This window comes from Ictidomys tridecemlineatus, chromosome 6 (genome assembly GCF_052094955.1).
Source record: "Ictidomys tridecemlineatus isolate mIctTri1 chromosome 6, mIctTri1.hap1, whole genome shotgun sequence".
Lineage (NCBI taxonomy): Eukaryota > Metazoa > Chordata > Mammalia > Rodentia > Sciuridae > Ictidomys > Ictidomys tridecemlineatus.
The window spans coordinates 30,820,446-30,830,238 of record NC_135482.1 but is presented as its reverse complement, the minus strand read 5'-3'; positions in this window follow the sequence as shown (position 1 = coordinate 30,830,238).

Genomic DNA, 9,793 nt, shown 5'->3' with positions numbered 1-9,793 from the left:
GCAAATGTTCTCTAATGTCAAACATAGCAAAGGGACATTTAGACCTTCCTTATACTCCAGAACTGACAATGGCTGGAATATTGTCATGCTTAATAAATTGAAGTTTCAAAATGGATAAGCACAGCTTATTTTTCAATTTTAATGCTAGAGAAATAACACTTTTTTCTGAGGAGCTATAACTTAAAAACATAGAAGAATTAATAAAATTAAAAGGTACTGTACTCCTCAAGAAAAAGAAATTTAAAACTTTTTACATAATAAATTGAAGAACAGTATAATACAATTTTGATTCAACAGTGTATTTTGTGTTCTTTAATTTTACACTGTAATCTGGAAATTGCAAAAGATCAATAGGTGCTCAACTTGAAAACAAAATAAAAGGGCTGAAATGCTACCTTACTACAAAATCATTATTCTGACAATGCTTTTGCCACATTCAAGGTGAAAATCATGGCAAGGGTCTATGGGCCTGCCATTTTAAAATAAGTAAACTAGTAAAAAATAATGAAAGAATCTCACAGAACAACTTGGGGACTATAAAAATAGGAAAGCAACAATAAAAATCTAAGGAAGACAAACACATAAGATATGTTTCACTAAAGTTAAAGAAAAATGGAATTCAAGAAAAATCTCTAAGGTATGAACATGACCTTTCAAAGTTGCTATAAAAGGACTAAAATAAATAAAAACAATACACATGCCATTAAATATTTGATTCCTCCCCCAAAAGTTGGTGTGTGTGTGTGTGTGTGTGTGTGTGTGTGTGTGTGTGTATGTGTGAGCATGCACGCAAGTAACACTAAAAATAGCTTTCCACTTGTCACTGTATGGTATAATATAAATTGCACTGCAGCAGAAGTCTGTCATGATATTTCTATGGTTTAAAGATTCATCAGAAAATAAAATGTTGGTGTATGATTTTCAGTAAAAATATGAGTAAAAATACATGCTTGCTTCCCAATAAATTGTATATACACCAAGGCGATGATGCCTCAGGCGATGGTGCTTGTTTGGTAGGCACCAACTTTATTTGGAACATAGGTAACTGTATGAACTGCTAGAGTAATGGAAGAAGAAATGTTATCCACCAATAGCAGTGGTGCTGGTAGAATCCTCGATTTGGCCCTGAAGAGTTGAGGTCTCAACCTGCTAACTATTTGAGAAGCGAAAAATAATATCCTATAAATTTCAAAGTTAGAGCACAAGAAAGAGGAGATGAAAAGTGTGATTTAGTTTACACAACATATTGTTTGAAATTGGGGGTGTTAAAGCAATGTTTCAAAAATACTAAAAGAAGTAAGTATTAAAAGTTGAATACATAAGTGGTGTGTTAGTGCTGAATGTAGACTATTAAAGAAAAGGAAATAAAATGCATTTAAATATAGTTTAATATTAGATGGTGAGATTGCTCTGAAAAGCAAAGATTACTACTGAATACTGAGACTGGAGAATCTGAGAGGTCAGTCACTAAGCCTGATTTTTAAGCAATTACCCTTAAGGTCTCTAAGTTTGTTAAAAGTTTATCCTCTCATCAAAAACTTGGAATAATCTTTCCATTTCACTTAAGATTCTGGAAATTAGAGATTTAATGTAAAATTTTCTGTGATTATTTTTGCTAAGTATTTTCTAAATATGAAATTGAGGAGGTAGAGAAAATGGTGACTGAGAAAGATCCTCTAATAATCTAATTCTCACAGACACACATATCCAAAAATTATTAAACATATCCAAAAGCTGTTGGTTTATGTACCACAAAAGCTATGATTTCCAAGTGAAACAACAAAAGACCAGTTTTGTTAAGTTGAAAAAAAAAATTATGCATCAAAGAAGGCAGGAAAACTCTGCTGGTATCACCCCTACCACAATTCTAAGCACAATGAAGATGCCTCCCTCTTGCTGGGTGGTAAATCCAGAGTTTATACTTAAACCTTAACATCAGGCCTAGTACAATGAAATCCAGGAAAAGTACCATGAACACTACCTGAAGCCCAATACCTCAAAACAGAGCCACTGGAACTACTTTGGTTAGGACTAACAGACTTCACTACCCCAACACCTACCTTATATACCAAACAGGTGTAAGTCAGCCTATGCCCACTGAGGAACAGATCTTTGTATTGGAGCTCAGTACTACGACCACTATAATAAGACCCAATGCCAGAAAATCCACAGGTCCTAAGACCAGGCCAGAGTTCACAGATGAATCCTCTAGATGTTCCCTGGCATCAGTGGAGACATGAGCATCAGTGAGTCAGATTCACATTCTGGACTGCATCATTGTTAGCTGTGGAGTTGGCCTGGAGTGTGTACCCCTTCCCCTAGACTGCACAGTTCTCTGTGGCTATGAGACTCAGGTGCAACCAGCTTACCATCAGCAGACAAAGGACTACATTTACCAACACTAAACCAACTTCAGGCACCACAGTGTACAGAGCAAGACTACATTTGCTAAGGGTAGGACTGGGTAGTTAGCACAGACTGCTGCTTTGGAACTTAGTGCCAGGCTGGTGCAGCCTAGCACAGGGAAGATTCTAACAGCCCTCACCACTAGGAAAGTTCTCTCAGACAAAGCCTGTGGAAGAGACCCAGTGCCAGGTGGAGACATGCAGCTCTAGACTATCAAATTCTATTCTGGCCAGCATAACCAGTGTCTGGCTGCAGCTGTCTTGAGCCCTGAGTCCACCTCAGTTGAAGGCAGCCCATAGCAGTGTGGGCCTTGATTCTATCCCAGTACTGTGCCGTTTTGTTTCAGGTTGTTGGCTTCATAATGGGTACAGCTTTGAGTTGTTATCTGTAACACATATGGGAGCTTAGTAATTGTCTCTCCACAGTGAATCGTGTAGTGCCAGACCACAGGCCAATGACCTTGATCAGGCCTCTGGTCCTATCCTAACTCCAGAGAGAGGCTTAAGGGGATGGACTACCCATTATAGCTACCCTCCTGATTCATGCTGAACAACATACCAACAACAGATTTGGGACAAACTTGAACTTGGATTGCCCTCTACTGTTGAAATAGTGACAATATTCTAAAAGTCAACTCACAGCAAACCTAGATTTAGGGAAACATCTAGAGGTGAAATAGCAGAAATGAACAAAGTTTCAGAGAAAAATAGGCTGTTTAGAATTTCTAGAAAAACAGGTAAAAACAAAAGCATATTATAAAGACTAGAATAAACACACAATCCTTCAATACCCAGATGATATCACATATCAAGTCTCAAAAGCTTTCAAGAAAATACAACTTCATCTAACAGTCAAAATATGAAGCTGATTAGATAGTTATAATTATGGGAGAACTCTAAGAGAATTTAGAAGAGTTGCTATACAGAAACTCAATGTGTTTCAGGAAAACATAGTTAAATGATTCAATATTCTAACAGAGAAGCTTATCAGAGAGATGGAAGCAATTTTTAAGTCAAGCATGAGTTCATGAGCAGAAAAAATCCACTAAGTGAAATAAATATGCAATGGAAGACATCAAGGGCAGTATGAATCAGACAGAAGAAAGAATTAGCTGAAAATAAACAGTCGAAGGAGGAAAAAAGAAAAGGGAGGGCGAATGAATAAAACTTTGGGGAATTTTGGCAAAGCGAATATTCAAATTATTGAGACACATAAATTCAGAAAGCTTTTACATTGCAAACATGGTGCATAAACCACTCATATATTTATGTTAAGAGGTTACTTAGAAAGATGTGAAATGAGATATTAAAAAAATCAGAAGTGGGACTTGAACATTCTGAAGGGGTACACTTGTTCAAAGAGATAACAACAAAAAACTTCCCAAATCTAGAGAAGTATACAAAAATCCAGGTATAGGAAGGTAAAAATTCATCAGTCAGATTTAACTCTAACAAGTCTATCCACAATACATTCACTCAAGCCCTCGAGATAGTAAAAGATGAAGAGAATATTTTCAAAGTCTCAAGAGAATATGAACAATACATCAAGGGGCCACAATTTACCTGATGTCAGATTCTTCAGCAGAAAACTTGGAGACCAGAAAATTGTAGCATGAAATTTTCACAATATAGAAGAAAACAAAACAAAACTGCCAGCCAAGAATTCTGTGCCCAGTAAAACTATCCATTATCAATGGAGAATTAAAGTCATTGAAAAGTTGAGTATATATTTCCATCAGATTGCTCTTTTTAAAAAATGCTGAAAGAAGTTGACCAAGCTTTAAAAAAAGTGATGTTAATCACTATAAACCATTGAACGTTACAAAAATAACTGGTAAGAATAAGTATATAGACAAATTTGGGATGCTCTTACATTGAAATCATGATGCATAAACCATTCATGTTTATGTTAAGAGATAGGATACTAGAAATATGTAAATTAGGACATCAAAAATTCTAAACATGGGGAGAAATGGATTGCAAGTATAGGATTTTAGTATTTTCTCTGATTATTTTTATTTTTATTACCTTTGTTTTCCCACATGTTAAATTGCTGTCATTTTAAAATAGCTTGACATAATCAAAAGATGACTTTTGTAAGTCTAATGTAACCAAAAAGCAAAATATATAATAGATAAACCAAAAATTCTAAGCAAGAACTCAAGACACCCTATTAAAATGAATAACTTAATCACAATGGAAGAATGTAAGCAAGGGAGACAGAAAGAAAGGAACTACAATAAAAGTAGAAAACAAGTTACAAAACGTCCACAGAAAGACTTTCTGTTGATATTTACCTCAAATTTAAATTCATAAAATTCTCCAAAGAAAAAGACTTCAAGAGAAGAAGCAAGTCTCAACTATATTTTGTTTATAAGAAACTCACTTCCTTCACTACTAAGGGCATACATAAACTGAAGGTGAAAGGATGAAATTAAAAAAAAAAAGTCCATGTCCAGGGTATATAAAAGAAAGCAGGAATAGACATACTTCTACCAGATAAAATATACTTAAAATTAAAAGCAGAACAAAGGGACAGGGAGGTCATTAAGGAATCAATTCAGGAAGAAAAAATAACTGTAAACATATATGTCCCCAATATCTGAGTGTGTTTTTCTGCTTTTCATCATTGTTACCAAAATATCTGTCAGGAACAACTTACAGGGGGAAAGTTTACTTAATTCTCATGGTTTCAGAAGCTGAGGCCATGTTCAGCCAACTCCACTGGTGTTGGCTAAAGGTAGGGCAGAACATCATAGCAGAAAGGCATGGTGGAGGAAAGCTATTCAGCTTGTATTTCTGTGGTATCATTTGTAATGTCTCATTTTTATTATGGGAAATACTTGAGAACATTGGAATCAGCAAGGATACTTTAGATAAGAATACAGAAGCACAGGAAGCAAAAACAAAATAGGTAAAAGAAATTACATCAAATTGAAACACTTCTGTATAACAAAGCAAACTATCAACACAGTGAAAAGACAACTTTCTGAATGACAAAAAAAGAATTGCTAACCCTACATATATAAAGGAGTTAATATACAGAATATATAAATAAATATTAAAAAATCAACAGGAAAAAGGAAGAAAGAAAGAAAATTAAAACAAAGAAACTAACTAAACAAAAATAGGCAATACACCGAAATACATATTTATCTAAGGAAGACACAGAAATGGTCAACAAGTATATGAAAAAAATGTTCAAAGTCAATAATCAGAGGAAATAATCATCATCACCAATCACTAGGAAAATGCAAATCAAAATCACAAGGAAATATCACTTTACTCCAGCAAAAATTATCAAAAAGAGTAAAGATAACTATTGATCATGAAAATGTGGCAGGAGAATCGAAAGTTCAAGGCCAGCCTCAGCAAAAGCAAGGCACTAAGCAACTCAGTAAGATGCTGTTTCTAAATAAAGTGTAAAAGAAGGCTGGGGATGTGGTTCAGTAGTCAAGTGTCCCTGAATGCAACCCATATATATATTTTAAATTTCTTTTTAAACTGATGCATAAAAATTGTACATATTTATGGTGTAATTTTTTGGTATATATACATATTTTGTAACATTTAAATAAGGTTAAGTATAGCTGTCTTCTCAAACATCAATCATTTCTTAGGCAAAGCAAGCAAAAGTCTTGTAGTATTTTATGTTATGCAGTACAAAATTGTTATCTACTCATTGATCAACTTCTCCCCCTCTCTTCTGTCCCCCACTCCCAATGTTCCCAGCCTCTTATACTCACCATTCTACTCTCAACTTATATAAGGTCTAAATTTTCAGATTCCTCATGTGAGTAAGATCATGTGGTATTTGTCTTTTTGTGCCTGGTTTATTTCATTTGGCATAATAATTTCTTATGCCATCCTTGTGGTGACAAATGAGAGAATTTCACTTTTTATGACTATTTTATAATTGTATACATGTAGCACATTTTCATCATTCATTATAAGTTGATGGACACTTGGCTGTATCTATTCCTTGACTATTATGAATATTGCTGCAATAAACATCAGAATTCAGGTGTCTCTTCTACAATACTGATTCTGTGTCCTTTGCAAATACATAGTCATGTGATTGCTGAATCATAACATAGTGTTCCTTTTTTCACCACATTTTCATGAGCACTAGTTATCTTTAGTCTTTTTGATAATTTTTTTCTAGAGTAAAGTGATATTTCATTGTGATATTGATTTGCTTGAGTTCGCATGAATAAGATCCCTTATTCCCTGATTAGAAAAAAAATCACACATACTTCCTTGTGTAGGTTTTATTTTTCCACTTGGTATATTTACATAGTAAATGTAAAGAGAATAAATTTGGAATTAAATTTATTGGCTATGTGGGAAGAGCTCAATATTTTATTTTTCCCAATAGTGTTTTTTAAAATGTCACTCTTTGCTGATTAATAGGGTATGTGTGCAAGCCATTAGTTTTCCATTAGTCTCTCAGTTGATTTACTAGCAATCTACTTTGTATTTCTTTCTCAGGGTTTTCTGGATAACCTCACTTCTTTGTCTTATAAGTAAAATTTTTAATGAACCTGTGCAGCTCTGTGTTGGAGATAAGGACTGGACACTATTTTGGTCATTTTTTAAAAAATTTATAAGTTAATTTAGGGGAAAAAACTATGTTTTTTGGTTGGGGAGGTTGAAATTTCCTATCCATATAAATTACATTTTTTTATGTTAGATCTACTTTGTGTCATTTAGAAATATACTTTGTAGTTATCTGTAAAGTTTCTTGATATTAATGGGCTTATATATAAGAATATTTAAGTTCTGCAATCATAAGCAATTTCTCTTTTAATATTTCCTTTTATTCCTTGTTCTTTTATCATAGTTATTTGTTTTTAGTATGTGGATTGTAAATCCAGCCTCTTTATTGTCTTTTTATTCTTGTATTCTGTACATGATTTTGAAGAGTATCTCCAGATGCATATTTGGATAGCAAAAAAGAGCTTATATTTTTCTTTCCAATTCCATTTGAAACATTTAAACTATCCCAACCTTTGCCCTTGGGGAAGATACATGTGTCTAATTATTATATTATATTTACTATCCTAGCCAATAAACATACTTTTCCTTTGTTCTGTAGGATGACATTGTATCCATCTTCCAAACTTTTTATTATACAAACACATGTGAGAATATATTCTAGAACAAATGTTGTTGGGATCTTTAGAAAGACCAAAGAAAATAAAAGAATTTTGAAGATGCAATTAAGGTTCTTTATTAGTTTACTTTAATCCAAAGGGCACTTATCCTAGAGGGTTCCATCTAATAGGATTAGTCATTTATAAGAAGGGTTCAAGATCACAGACCACAGGAAGTGAAGAGTAGAAGCACCAGAGATATTCTCACCATGGCCATAAAGAAGCTCTCAAGTCTAGTGCAGGCTGTCAATAAAGAGAGGTAAAAATTGGAATTGAGAAACTTAGTCCTACAACTGCATGCTATTGAGTAATGCCAATAACCCTGTAATCCTGGGAGAAAACCCAGACATTAGGTAAGACATCTTGGATGCTAATTTGCAAGACCCAAAGCATAAGAACTAGTTAAAGTGTGATTGAACGTGTTAGCTATAAAAACTATGAGATAATAAATGTGAGTTGCTTTAAAATGCTAATCTTGAGATAATCTGTCATGCAGCAATGCAAATTAACATATTGTATAATAGATGTGTTCATGGATTTATTAATGCATATAATATATTTCCATGAATGCTGAAATGAATTTCATTTTAAAACATGTTTAAGATGTCATTGGTTTTGCTTTAATAATATTTATGGATTTTACATTCACGTGTAAGTTTGGTATGGAGCACGTTTGAGGGGTGTAGCATTCCAATGTTTCAGATAACTGCAATATTTGATAAACTTGATAAGCAATGAATGTTGGCAGTCTCTATTGTAATATTTATATTTTCTTTCCAGCAAAGGGATTCAAATAATTGATGCAATTTGCCTAATAATAAGAGTTAGCTAATTCTTTTGTACACTTGATCTAAGCCAAAAGACCAAGAAATAATACCAAATTACTTTTTTTGTTTGTTTGTTTGTTTTTTGAGAGAGAGAGAGAGAGAGAGAATTTTTAATATTTATTATTTAGTTTTTGGCGGACACAACATCTTTGTATGTAGTGTTGAGGATCAAACCCACAAACCCAGGCCGCACACATGCCAGGCAAGGGCGCTACCGCTTGAGCCACATCCCCAGCCCCCAAATTCCTTTTTTTTTCAAAAGAAAAAAGATTATTTGTTGATATAAGAAGATATTCAAAATGTCCCTTGACTTCTCCCTCTTTCCTTTTTTTTTTGTGGTTCATTTTTCATTTTTCTGATAAACCTTCTGATAAATCTTTCAAGTTAGTTTATGGCTGATAAATTTCTGGGGTGCTTATATGTTGAAAAGGTATTTATTTTAACTTGCCATTTGAAAGCTCATTTAGTCATTGATATTTAGAGTTCAAAGTTATTAATGATAGGGGGCAAGTAGAGGCATTTTTCAGTTCTTTTTTACATGAATATATTGCAAGCACTTTGAGCCAGGATTGAAAAATTGTATTTGCATCATTAAATTTGATTAATAAGTAACAATTTCAACATTGCTTTCCACAAGCTAGTGTTGTGTGTGAGTTAACAAACTATGGATAACTTCATCTGATGTCTTTGAAGGTCTTCCACTTAGTATGCAAATATGCATGTATTCATTTTTTATTATGGTTTTGCTTGTTTGCTTTTTTTTTATTAAAATGTTAGCATTTTTGTGCCAAGTTCTTTATAATCATGCTGTTCAGAACTTAGAGGGGATATTCCATATGTAAGTATATTTTTCTTTTACACTGGAAATTGATTTGTTATATGGTAGCTGCTTTTAGGTTTTGTTTTGTTTTGTTTTGGGCACCAGGGATTGAACCCATTTAGTGTTTTACCATTGAGCCACATCCCTGGCAATTTTCAATTTTTATTTTGAGACAGGGTCTTGCTAAGTTCCTTAGGGTCTTGCTAAGTTGTTGAGACTGGCCTTGAACTTGCAATCTTCTTACCTCAGCCTTGTGAGTTACAGGGATTACAGACATGAAGCACCATGCCCTGCACTATTTTTTTCTTAATATTCTCATTGCAGCTGACCTTTATATTTTCTATTTTAATTTCTTATTTTTGATTAATTTCAACTATATCTACTTCTTTTCAAGAAAAAAAAAATAACCTCAGTTCAGGTTTCAAACTATTTATGTATTTATTCTCTCTTCAATCAGTGTATTTAGTTTTATTAGTAGCTTCTTAGATACGGTTCAAGGAGTCCTAATGATCTCATTTATTGTTGGTTTGAACTATTTTACTTTTTAAGATGAGATGCCACTATATACATATATATCTTCTATCA